The sequence below is a fragment of the Taudactylus pleione genome, unplaced genomic scaffold, assembly GCF_031769625.1.
Source record: "Taudactylus pleione unplaced genomic scaffold, aTauple2 ptg000138l, whole genome shotgun sequence".
Lineage (NCBI taxonomy): Eukaryota > Metazoa > Chordata > Amphibia > Anura > Myobatrachidae > Taudactylus > Taudactylus pleione.
In genome coordinates, this window is record NW_028284540.1 from 14,319,556 (window position 1) to 14,333,340 (window position 13,785).

Below are 13,785 nucleotides of genomic sequence, written 5' to 3' on the forward strand. Positions count from 1 at the left end.
TAAGAATAGGTGGTGATGAGATAGATTGCTCAAATAAGTCTACACCCAGTAATATGTTTTTTTCCACATACCTGAAGCAACTTATTCTCCAATATTCTGCTCGTTTAATGTTTGTTTTGATATTTGTTCCCGCTGTCCCTCCATTGTACTGTTTTGTCTCTTTCCCCAACCCCTCCCTCAATGTTACATTCTATAGGAAAGTGACTTTAAATATTGTATTTATCTTGCGCTTTACTACTCTTGTTTTTATTATACCATGGCTTCACTAAAATTTGGCACTCTCAATGTAGGAGGGATCAATTCCCCAGCAAAACGTAGGAAAATTTTGTTATATTTAAACAAATGTAATATTGATATCGCTTTTCTTCAAGAGACGCACTTGACACTTGCTGAAACTAAAAAACTCCAAATGTTGAAATGGTCCATATTGGCTGTGGCGTCGTTTAACTCAAAAGCACGAGGAGTTGTGATACTAGGCAAAAAAGACAAATGCAGAGGTGTTGAATGTTGAGACTGATTCGGAGGGTCGATATGTTTTTGCAGAGGTTCTAATTAAAGGATCTAAATATAATTTATGTAACATCTATGCCCCAAACACATATAAAAAGTCCTTTTATCGTACTATATTAGCCAAACTAATTACTTTGGATCCAGCTACTCTAATATTGTGTGGAGATTTTAATTTAATTTCGTCCCCCTATCTCGATCGCTCTAATACCTCTAAACGAATATCTCCCCTTCCAAAATTTGGAGTTCCATTGCTAGCCAAAAGACTTAATTTAGTAGATATTTGGAGAGCCCTTCACCCTATAGAAAAAGATTTCACCTGTTTATCTGCGGCGCACAATACCCTATCGCGAATTGACTACACCTTACTTTCAAAATTTCTCTTTTCAAAAATACGGTCCTCCACTATTGAGACCATCTCTCTTTCTGACCATGCCTTAGTCTGGTTTGAACGTCAGATCTCTACGGAACATGGCCCCAATAGAATATGGAGATTTCCATCCCATCTTTCTCAGTCGATCACTTTTCGCAAAAAACTAGAATCGGCCTGGGAAGAATACAGGCTTAATAACCTTTCTCATGCAAACACAGACCCGGCCTTATTTTGGCAAACGGCCAAGTCAGTTTTACGAGGAGTGATAATATCCTATGCCATTAACATAAAGAAACAAAGAGAAAAATCCTACACCGAACTGCAACAAGCACTAACTGATGCATATCAAAATTTCAAAATGTCACCGAATTTGGCAACAAAAACTTCTTATCAAGAGGCAAAAACGCATTTTGATGAATTTCTTACTATAATGGGTGATAAAAACTTATTTTCAGTAAATTATAAGTTTCACAAATTCGGCAATAAGACAGGGAAACCTCTCACAACTCTGCTCACAGGCAATAGACCACAGATGACAGTCCATCCACTTTCTAAATCGGATGGCGGTCTTACTGACTCCAACAGTCAAATCACTAGTGTTATGAGAGAATATTACGAATCATTATACTCTATCCCTGCCCTCTCTGATATTAGTAACATCTCCCCCTCGACCGATCAGTTGGATACACAAACTGAAGTAACCCCCCCTATATCCCCAAATACGCAAACTGAAGATCTATTTTGGTCAATGGTACAACGACCTCAAATTACATCAGAGGCGAGACAAATCCTTACTAACCCAATTACCCTTGAGGAACTCCAAAGCACCAGGAAAAAATTAAAACCAACTAAAGCACCAGGTCCTGACAGTCTATCTAGTGAGTTTTATAAAATATTAGCTCCAAAGTTACTCTCACCTCTCCTTTCCTTTTATAACCATATAATGGTTCACAAGAACCTGCCAAAATATTTTAACTCAGCAATAATCAAGGTTTTACCCAAACCAGGGAAAGATCTCTTTCTTCCCAACTCATATAGGCCGATCTCACTTTTAAACATTGATTACAAATTGTTTACAAAAATTCTGGCTGAAAGAATTAACATATTTTTACCTAGTATTATTCATTCTGACCAGACTGGCTTTATAAAAGGAAGACACTCTGTGGTGAATGTTCGGAGAGTCTTGTCGGCCATTCAACATACTAGGTATCCTCGGGGAGAGAGTGTTAACACTAAGATTGTTCTGGCCTTAGATGCAGAGAAGGCTTTTGACCTAGTGTCCTGGCCTTTTCTGTATCTGAAGCTAGAAAAATTTGGTTTTCCAATATCATTTATAGATACTTTGAAAGCCTTATACTGTCTGCCATATTCCCAAGTTTCATGCAATGGATATCTCTCTTCTCCCTCCTTAATTGGCAGGGGCACCAGGCAAGGATGTCCCCTCTCGCCTTTACTCTTCGCTATAGTAATGGAGCCTCTAGCGATTGCGATTTGCTCCTCCACGGCAGTGCAAGGGATTACTAGTGAAAAGGTAGACCTGAAAATAGCATTATTTGCAGATGATACATTACTTTTTCTATCAAACCCATCTCAGTCGTTACCAGCCGTCATGGATTTAATCTCCTCATTTGGATCAGTATCAGGATACGAAGTCAATATCACCAAATCAGAAATACTCCACATATGTGGTCCCCCAATGTCTCAAGTGGATTCACCAAATAATCCCCCATTTAAAATAGCCTCTACACACAAAATATCTTGGAATCAATATAGGGTCTGATCTCTCATCATTATACAATCTTAATTATTCACCAGTAATAGGAAAAATTTCTCTACTCCTTGATAACTGGAAGTCGTTACCTCTATCATTATTAGGAAGACTAGCAGTGATCAAAAGTATAGTTTTCCCTAAAAATTTTTATTTTATCCAAATGCTCCCTATTTCCTTAACACGTAAAGATATCACTAAACTTGAGGCAATATTTTCAAAATTCTTATGGCAAAACAAAAGACTGAGAATAGCTAGGCAAAAATTAAAGACATCAAGAAGAGAAGGATGTTTGGGAACACCAGACATTCTAGCATATTCTTTATCAGTTTTTTTTCCGTTATATTGTTGATTGGTTATTGGAGAGAAATTAATATACGGATAAAGCTTTAGACAAAGCTCTCTTCCACCCCTATTCTCCAGCTGCGCTTCTTCAGACAAAATCCACTCTAATACCGCATAACATACTGAATAATATAATTGATACATATCAAGCATGGCTCGATATTAACAAAAAACATAACCGAAACCCTCATATTACCCAATTCATCCCGTTCTGGGAAACCCCTCTTTCCCTCCCTCTCTACATAACTCCACATTTCAGATTTGGTGCGATAAAGGACTTTCATTTAAAGTTTTTGATCCTGGAGGCATTATTCTTTCCTTTTCAGAGCTTCAGCGAAGATTTGACCTTCTGAATCAGCATTTCTACATGTATCTTCAGATACGCCATTATTTGTCCTCTCTTAAAATAATGTCAATGGCAGACCCTGATCCAACCTCATTAGATTCCTTACTTAATGGTTTAAATAAAAATAATATCTCCTTTAAGACAAAATATATATATCCTCATTTGATCCCAACTGTCTCATCACCTCAGTGGGAAGTTTTGCTTACAAAATGGAGAGCAGACATACCTCAAATTTGCGAAATTCAATGTCTACTCACTCATTATGAAAAATCCCTAAAACTCTTACAATCTGCCTATCTTCAAGAGGTGCACTTTCGCACAATACATAGAGCCTACATCACTCCAGCACAACGCAGAAATATGGTTGCCAGTAAATCAGGCAAATGTTTGAAATGTGGTATGCAATCAGCCAATTTCATTCATTGCATGTGGGAATGTAGGAAAATGAAAAAAATTCTGGAACAAGCTCCTGGATTACATTAACAAGCTCCTCTCTGTTAAGATTTTACCAGATCCATTGGCATGCCTAAACTTAAATTTTAGAAACTGGGATCTAGGTTCACACAAAAATTTTCATATCCCTTTACTTACGAACATACTTACCTTAGGAAAAAAAGCCAATTTAATTCATTGGACTACCAAATCGGCACCCTCCATAATGTTGGTAAAACAGAAACTATTACAACTTCTTTATTACGATAGAAAAGCCACAAAACCAGACATCGAAAAAGGGGTTGAAAAATTCTGCATAAAATGGGAAAAATACATTGACTCACTAGATATCCCAACTCAGCAGCACATATCCAAAATCTTCGAGAACACAGATTGGTACTTGCTCAAGCACCTCTCTTGAAATATGCCGATTAATATTCTGACAAAAACGACAAAGAGTATTTTAAATGTGTTGCAAAACTTATTATTAATATTTTCCTGCCTCATTCATTCTACTTTAATTATATTGAAATACAACAAGACACTCTACCTCCTAACTCCTTATGTGTTTCCCTTGTCTCTCTTACCCCTCCCCTCTCTTTCTCTTTTTTCTCTTGCTTTGAGACATAAGTCCTTGTTAATTACGTACAAATTTAGGGATGTTTTTCTTTTCATCGGATTTATTCATGACATAGTTGAATATTAATTTTTACTACATTCCAGAGATTCTTGCATGATATTTACGTTTTACAATTTCATACGTAAATCTTTATGTTATATCTTCTATGTATTGTCTTTGTATAAGATATGAAAACATTAATAAAAATATGTTTAAAAAAAAAAAAAACCTGCGGGATCGCTAGTGGTGAATAAGTACTATAAAAAAGGTATATAAATAATTCTATAAAAACCATTTGATTTCAAAATCGTTATTCAGACCAAACGGAGTGAGAGTCTTTATTTCACATATCATTTTCATTTCTGCTTTCCCTAGAAATCTCTCAACACCTTTGGTGCGCCAGTTCTCCTCCACTTTTTTTATTCCCATAATGTTTTTGATCTCATTAACTGAGCAATTGTGTTTATCTTTAAAATGGGCTGAAAGGGAATGATTTTCAAAACCTCTTCTAATATTACGAAGATGTTCCATCCATCGGTCTCTAAGTCTTCTAGTGGTCCTACCTATATATTGTAGTCCACAGACACATTCAATCATGTATACACAATTGGTGGTATTGCATGTGATAAATTCATTGATTTTGTAGGACTGTTTCGTTGAATTAGACAGAAACTCTCTATTTTGGATGGTTGATTGCTGTGCGTCCTACACACATTGCATGTACCACAGCGATGGAACCCTTTGGTTTTTATCCTGCCTGTCTTTTTTTCTTGTACGGCACTTTTGACCAAATAATTTTTAAAATTAGGTGCCTTCCTATATATAAAACGTGGCATAAGGGGAATGATCTCTTTTAAAATGGGATCCTGTTTTAAAATATACCAATTTTTTCTAAAGATTTGCTCCAATTTTTTATGTTGATAATTATATGTGGTGATAAAAGGTACTAAAGGTTTGTTTGAATTTTACCCTATTCTTATCTTTATACTCTAAAAGCTGATCTTGTGGGATGTCTCTAAAATCACTAATGATTTTAATCATTTCTGTTTCGTCATAGCCTTTATCCACAAAATTATCCTTTAGTTCATGTACTTGGGCATCAAATATGGTAGTATCTGTAAAATTCCTACGTATACGTTGAATTTGTCCTCTAGGTATATTTTTAAGCCATTTAGGGTGATGGTGGCTTCTATTATTTATGTATGAATTACTATCAGTAGGTTTTTTATAATTTTTTGTAACTAGTTTATTACCCATTTTATAAATGGTTAGATCGAGGAAATTTACCTCTTGCTGATGTTTCGTGAACGTAAGAGCGATATTCAAATGATTCCTATTAAGATTTTTGCAAAATTCTTCCAAAAGCTCTTCTGTACCACTCCAAATAAAAAAAATATCATCTATAAAATGTATCCATAATGGTAAAAACTCAATAAAAGGGTTATTATCCCAGATAAAAAGGTCTTCCCACCATCCCATAAAAAGATTAGCGTAGGAGGGAGCAAACTTACTCCACATCGTAGTTCCTCTCTTTTGGAGATACGCAAATCCAATGTCAGAGTTTCTCGTTTTCGTTAATTTGATATTGAATACGGGGATAAGCGGGAGCACACACCATACCTTTACGCAGAAAAAAACTCCGATATGAAACGTTAACTTCGCCAGGGAAGTTAACCTTTCATATTGAATACCCCTGTTAGAGACCGATGGATGGAACATCTTCGTAATATTAGAAGAGGTTTTGAAAATCATTCCCTTTCAGCCCATTTTAAAGATAAACACAATTGCTCAGTTAATGAAATCAAAAACATTATGGGAATAAAAAAAGTGGAGGGGAACTGGCACACCAAAGGTATTGAGAGATTTCTAGCGAAAGCAGAAATGAAAATGATATACGAAATAAAGACTCTCACTCCTTTTGGTCTAAATAACGATTTTGAAATCAAATGGTTTTTATAGAATTATTTATATACCTTTTTATAGTACTTATTCACCACTAGCGATCCCGCGGGGTTGTTAAGATATTATAGGTTGGGTTTTAACACCATTTGCTATTCTTTTTATCATCGATGACTTTTATCTGATATTTTACTAATATTATTTTTATCCTGCCTTTCATATTGTTCTTATTCCTCCTTTCATTTTATTGTTTTCTTTTTAAGATATATTTTCCCAGCATGTTATTTATTTATTTATTACCATTTCCCGAATTGGAGAATTGTTCATGTACTTATGTGTTTACTATGTATTAGATATATGCACCTAGTCTGTTTTATGGTAAATATGCCCTTTTTAAAAATGGTTGCTCATTGCCCTGACGAGATGCTCCTCACAAGTTGAGATGAAACATTTGACCAACGTTAATTGAATATTTAAGGGTGGGGAGTTTGGTCACATGCCCCTCTCATGAATATGCCATGCCATTCCTTAAAAGTTGTTGTCACGTTATCGCGGCCATTAACACATTATCTTAGGACGCCGGACGCACATAACCACGTGGGTGGTAGTTGCATCACGTGGTCAGGTGCACAACCTCCGGCTGAATACCCGTGCGCTCCAAAGTATGGAGCGCATAGGTAAAAAGATGAACTTACTGCCAGGAGCCCGCGCATATTTAATCAGCGTGGAGTGATGCCTGAGACACTTCCGCCGGAAGCGTCTTGCGTTCCAAGTGTTGGAACGCATGAAGCGCTACTATTATCTACTTAAAATGCGGATATCAGTTACATTCATTCCAGCAGAGGATGTGAGTTAAAAGAATGCTATGTCTTTGATGTAGAGTTTCAGCACACTTTTTAATTTAATGTAACCACACCCAGTATGATGATGGGGGAAGGGACTAGCCAAGAACCCTATATATACCCAGGATTTAGCAGCATAGATCTATCTTGATAAAGGCTTGTATAGCTGAAACGCGTTGATCTGTGATCTGTGGGGCTGCCATTGCCTAGCTGTCTAGGAGGAACCTGCACCAGAAAGGTGAATTGCTTGTTGGGGTAGCTATAAATCACCCCTTATGCGTGTTACTGTGCCTTTCTAAAAAGGTTGCCTATGGTACGCTGCCATTTTATTCATTCTATGTTTTTTATATTATTTTGGAAATAAATGTGATAATACTGCACTATGAGAGATCTTTATTTGTGATTTCTTTGAGATGCTGTAAAACACTGAAGGGTCTATTGTGCTAGTGTGTTTGAAGATTATCGTTAAAGAAGAAAAAGAGAACTTTGTTTACATTGTCAACACTTTTTATATTCATCTGAGACCTTTATGGACTGAAGACTTTTATGTGACTTTACCTCATGAGGAGGAGCGCTTGAGAAATTGTTTTTTTCATATATATATATATATATATATATACAGTCAGGTCCATAAATATTGGGACATTGACAGAATTTTCATATTTTGGCCTCTATTCACCACCACAATGGCTTTGAAATGAAACAAACAAGATGTGATTTAACTGCAGACTTTCAGATTTAATTTGAGGGTAATTACATCCAAATCAGGTGAACGGTGTAGGAATTACAATGGTTTCTATATGTGCCTCCCACTTTTTAAGGGGCCAAAAGTAATGGGACAAATAAACAATCCTAAATCTAAACTTTCACTTTTTAATACTTTGCTGCAAATCCTTTGCAGGCAAGTACAGCCTGAAGTCTGGAATGCATAGACATCACCAGACGCTGGGTTTCATCCCTGGTGATGCTCTGCCAGGCCTCTACTGCAAAGGTCTTCAGTTCCTGCTTGTTATTGGGGCATTTTCCCTTCAGTTTTGTCTTCATCAAGTGAAATGCATGCTCAATCGGATTCAGGTCAGGGGATTGACTTGGCCATTGCATAACATTCCACTTTTTAGCCTTAAAAAACTCTTTGGTTGCTTTTGCAGTATGCTTCGGGTCATTGTCCATCTGCACTGTGAAGTGCCGTCCAATGAGTTCTGAAGCATTTGACTGAATATGAGCATATAATATTGCCCGAAACACTTCAGAATTCATTCTGCTGCTTTTGTCAGCAGTCACATCATCAATAAATACAAGGGAACAAGTTCCATTGGCAGCCATACATGTCCACGCCATGACACTACCACCACCATGCTTCAATGATGAGGTGGTATGTTTTGGATCATGAGCAGTTCCTTTCCTTCTCCATACTCTTCTCTTCCCATCACTCTGGTACAAGTTGATCTTTGTCTCATCTGTCCATAGGATGTTGTTCCAGAACTGTAATGGCTTTTTTAGATGTTGTTTGGCAAACTCTAATCTGGTCTTCCTGTTTTTGTGGCTCACCAATGGTTTGCATCTTGTGGTGAACTCTCTATATTCACTCTTCTGAAGTCTTCTCTTGATTGTCGACTTTGACACATATACATCTACCTCCCGGAGAGTGTTCTTGATTTGGCCAACTGATGTGAAGGGGTTTTTCTTCACCAGGGAAATAATTCTTTTGTCATCCACCACAGTTGTTTTCCGTGGTCTTCTGGGTCTTTTGGTGTTGCTGAGCTCTCCGGTGTGTTCTTTCTTTTTAAGAATGTTCCTATCAGTTGAATTGGCCATACCTAATGTTTTTGCTATCTCTCTGATGGGTTTGTTTTGATTTTTCAGCCTAATGATGGCTTGCTTCACTGATAGTGACAGCTCTTTGGATCTCATATTGAGAGTTGACAGAAACTGATTCCAAATGCAAATGTCACACCTAGAATCAACTCCAGACCTTTTACCTGCTTAATTGATAATGAAATAACGAGGGAATAGCCCACATCTGTCCATGAAATAGCTTTTGAGTTGATAGTCCCATTATTTTTGGCCCCTTAAAAAGTGGGAGGCACATATTGAAACCGTTGTAATTCCTACACCGTTCACCCGATTTGGATGTAATTACCCTCAAATTAAATCTGAAAGTCTGCAGTTAAAGCACATCTTGTTTGTTTCATTTCAAAACCATTGTGGTGGTGAATAGAGGCCAAAATCTGAAAATTCTCTCAATGTCCCAATATTTATGGACCTGACTGTATATATATATATATATATATATATATATATATATACATACACGTGAAAAAAAATGTCCAGAAGCCAACACAAATGTAAAATTGAGAATTTTGTATCCGTAAAGAGTCCAATACTGGTATTTCTTTTATACGTATTTGATCCCCACACTTTGGGGTTCACCTGTTGGTGTAGTGGAATGGAGAGGATGATATCTTCGATGAGTATATATATATATATATATATATATATATATGAAACACCCCAATTTGGTGGGATGTCAGTGAGTGGATCGTACCTGCTTTTCTTCTGGAACCTGCTTGAGCATAGATCAGTGCAGTTCCTCTTTCAGGCTCCTCCTATCACAACAGAGAGACAGGAAACGCCCCAGAACCCAGCAGAGAAAACACACTTTGGGGAAAGTGACATGAATTTTATTATGTTAAGACACTTTATCATGCTTGTATTGTTCGGAGTAAAGGTAAAAGTATGCAAGGATATGACAATACCAAAAATATATACAGTTACTTGAATTAACTTATGATCACTTTCCAAAGCTCACTATAAACTTGCTCAATATGACATTTATAATACCTGTTTCATAGGCAAACGCAGGGGGGGTTTCCGACGGAAACCCCCCTCCCCAGCCCACACCATGACCATGATAGAAATAGTAATGTAATAAAATTTTACTAGTGCTGTATGTTCTTCTGCATGTTCTTCACAAATGAAATAATTAGCACCACCTGTGTATCTTTTAACATGTATCAGTCAGTAATAAGTACACCTGTGCACCAACTAGGAGATCTGGAAAACATTCACTGTTAGGTATGTGCTGCTATAGAGCCTAATATGTACATATATGTCCAGGGCAGCGCTAGGTTATTCTGCTGCTCCCCCAGACTCCCAGACTTGCTCTAATGCTCTGGAATGGTGCCCACATCTAAAATAAAAACTTTCAGCTCAGGCAGGATGGCCCTACTGCCGCATCTAATGGATTACTGTGATTGCTGGTCCTCTATATGCTGGAATTATGACACACAATATACTTTGTATGACGCATATTAAAGCTGGATAAGTGCTAATTCTACCCTCTTCATGGACTGGCCACACTCACTCTAAAATCAGGCATTTGGAAACCCCCCTCTAGAAATCCTGTGTTTGCCACTGTGTTTCACATTTGCTATTACTAACTGGCAATGAATAATTCTAGTTTAACTTATCAGTAACACTAAGCGCATTACAATACAATGTCTCTGAGTATAATTACACCCAACTGTACTGGTATAAGGTCTTACTGCAAATTGCCAATAAGGAGCACAATGTCCCTCTCTGTGTGTCCTTGAGGTATTGTAACTTAATCTTCCCTGTACAGGCTCTTATCGGTGCACATAAATACAAAGGGGGTGCAGGTAATCACTGTATACTGAGATGCAGGAGTGCTGTCCCTCTAAATGTGGTCACTCAGAACAAATACTGTGGTACACTGGTGCTAGCAGCATGATTATCTCTCCCTCACTGCAATGGGTACAATATAGCTTGCTGCTGTACCTGGGTAGCTCTCACTGATGCAGCAGCTACACTGACACACTGGAATAGTTCTGTCCTGCACTTGTGTGCACTGGGATTGTCCTTGTTGCAGAAACAATCAGCTCTAGAGCTCTCTTCTCTATGTGGTCACTCAGTGTCAGTTCTTGCATTGGTTACTCACTGTGTCTCTCTGGTGCTGGCAGTTACAATTGTCAGACTCTGCAGGAGGCTCTTTCCTCTGTCAGCTCTCAGCATGGGCCAGCATGTCTCTGGGGATCCTCACAGGCAGTGCAGCTCCTATCACTACTGCAGCTCTCCTCAGGCACCACGTGTGCCCAGAAACTCAGCCTCTCCTCACAGTATGCTGCTCCTCTCTCAGTCTTGTGCAGGACTCACTGGGTTTCTCTAGCTCCACCCCAACAGCCTATCTCTAGTTTCCCTCCTTAAGGCTGGCAGAACCATCTCCAGGGGATCAGCAGGGCCCTAACTCCTGGCCATTAACCCCTTCCATGCTGGAGAAAACACTGCTGGTTTTGGGGTATCACAAGCCTCCTGGCTTAAATATTGCATGTCCTCATGCAATAAACACATTTCCAAAGTCCAGCAAAGAATAGTCTCTTGTACATTACTGCATAATCAACAACATAACATTCAAATCAAAGTTGAAAACAGCAGTTTAGACTCTACAATGAGCAGGTAACACACCTTTGTGACTCTTCCTGGACCTATATATAGACTGCTGCAACATGAAAGTGAACTCCTCACCGCTTATAGTGGTGTACTCACTATCTGGGCCATGTTTCTCTGGGTAAAGATATGTCATGACCTCTTTAGCTACACTAGGAGTTTCTACAGGGACATTAGATTCAGACTCTGACATAAGAAAATCTAGACTATTGGGCTTAAGGGGTCTCGATCCCTCTGCTGTGGCCATGTGGATAACTTCTTTAGTGTCCCTTTCCTGGTAAGTGGTATATGAATCTGCTTGACTGGGGTCAGCCAGACTGGAATATTTATTTTTCACTTTCAGTCTGCTCTCATGTTCCGGCTCTGAAGAGGGTTGCGGCCTAACTACATCCTGTAGACTCGGTTGCACCATTTCACTAGGTTCCTTCACATGCCGTTCCTCTTTTTGTCTCAAGCATTCATTCTGCTCTGGGGTTCTCCCCAACAATTCACTCTGCACTGGGATGTTGGGTTCTTGCAATTTTTTGTGTTCAGCTGGTATCATCTGGTGATATGGTGTTATGTTCTGGGTTGTTTGTGGACCCAGGGTGGTAGCAGGAGCGATCACAGAAGCAGACTGAAAATAAAACTAGGATTTTTAATAAGTGCTTGAGTAGACATATAATGTGGCAGTAAATAAAAGTCCAGGAATATATAAATGTGCACAAGAGTTCTGTGGTGGGAGCAAAAGGGTTAATGTCCAAGTAGAAACAATTAGAGCTGTCCAGGTGTGCTGGTAGTGAAACTGAAAATAATCAAGCCAGGTTTGCAGGTAGTGAACTGAAAATAATCAAGCCAGGTTTGCAGGTAGTGAACAGAAAATAATCAAGCCAGGTTTGCAGGTAGTGAACTGAGACACAGGATGTCAGCAGGCTCAGGCACTCAGGTATGGGCAAGGGTGATGGAGGAAGCGGGGTAGTCCAGTGGGAGCTAGGAGCTGACAGGCAGACTGGCAGACAGCGAATTCACAGGAACAGAAAAGCACAGAGAACTCCCTCTCAGCTAGGCTGAGATACACGTTGCACTGGCAAAGAAGGAAGGCACTGACCCTTCCTAAATACCCCATGCCGTGCTGTTACTGGCTGGAGGGAACATGTGACTCACCAGGATTGGCCAGCCGCATCACATGGCCAGAAGGCAAGATGGCGGCACCCATGCCAAATGGAACGGAGACGCCGCCAGGCCTCACCAGCGCAGAGTGACAACAGGGCTGCACAACAACGCGCGCAGCCAAAGCCCCCCGCCAGACACCAGCTCCGCCACCAGACAGCCCGCGCCACAACGACCTCACAGGTAACACCCGCCTAGCGCCATGCTGAAATTCCCTGGCCGTGACATATGGTAGGTGCCGACACCTCCGGTAAGACTGTGGAGGATCATCGTTCCGTCTATCAGTAGCACTTTCATCTGCTCTTGTCCTTTCTCCCCATCGCTGTATTGATCATGTTGCTGAGTATTACTTATAGTATCTCCATGACATGGATAGCGCCAATGTTGCTTGCGATCTGTTGCAAATTTGCTGCCTCGTACCGCAACACCACCTGGACCAGTCACATTAACGGCTTTTATGCCTTTCTTTCCATTCGCCAATTCAAACTCGACCATTTTGCCACTTCTCAGGCTTCGGAAACACTTTTCAGGGATGGTCTTTTTAATGGCTGTATAATGTACATATACTCTTCTTTTGGTGTCTGTTCTTTTTATGAATCCATAACCACGTGGTACGCTGAACCACACGACATGACCCAAAAGTCTTCCTGGGCTGATTTGCTTATCATCAATGGCATATGATACATTTACACTAATTTGGTCCTGTCTTACTGCAATTGGACCTACATCTCTTCTTGAGGGCTGTCGACAGTTCCGCTCAATGTGACCGCTTCGTCTGCATCGTCGACATATAGGTCTCCTTCGAGTGTCGAATTGATTAAATACTCACCTTCCAGTCTTTCGGGAAACATCCCATCGGGGTTGGTTTTGCACTCTGCGATCTGGCTACCACTCCTCACATCTGGTTACAGCCCGTTTCTGTCTAAGGTCTCTTATCTCCTTTCTCATCTCGGTGAGCCACTGGTTGAGTCCTGCAACCCTGTCAGTCATTTCCCTGATCCTGTTGTCACCTGCAGCTGGGTTGCCTTCTCGCAGTTCCAT

The 13,785-nt window shown here is 39.5% G+C and overlaps 1 pseudogene; it reads right to left on the minus strand.

Annotated features, from left to right (window-relative positions):
- Positions 1-366: 366 nt before the first annotated feature.
- LOC148522845 (uncharacterized) lies at positions 367-13,785 on the minus strand (annotated as a pseudogene).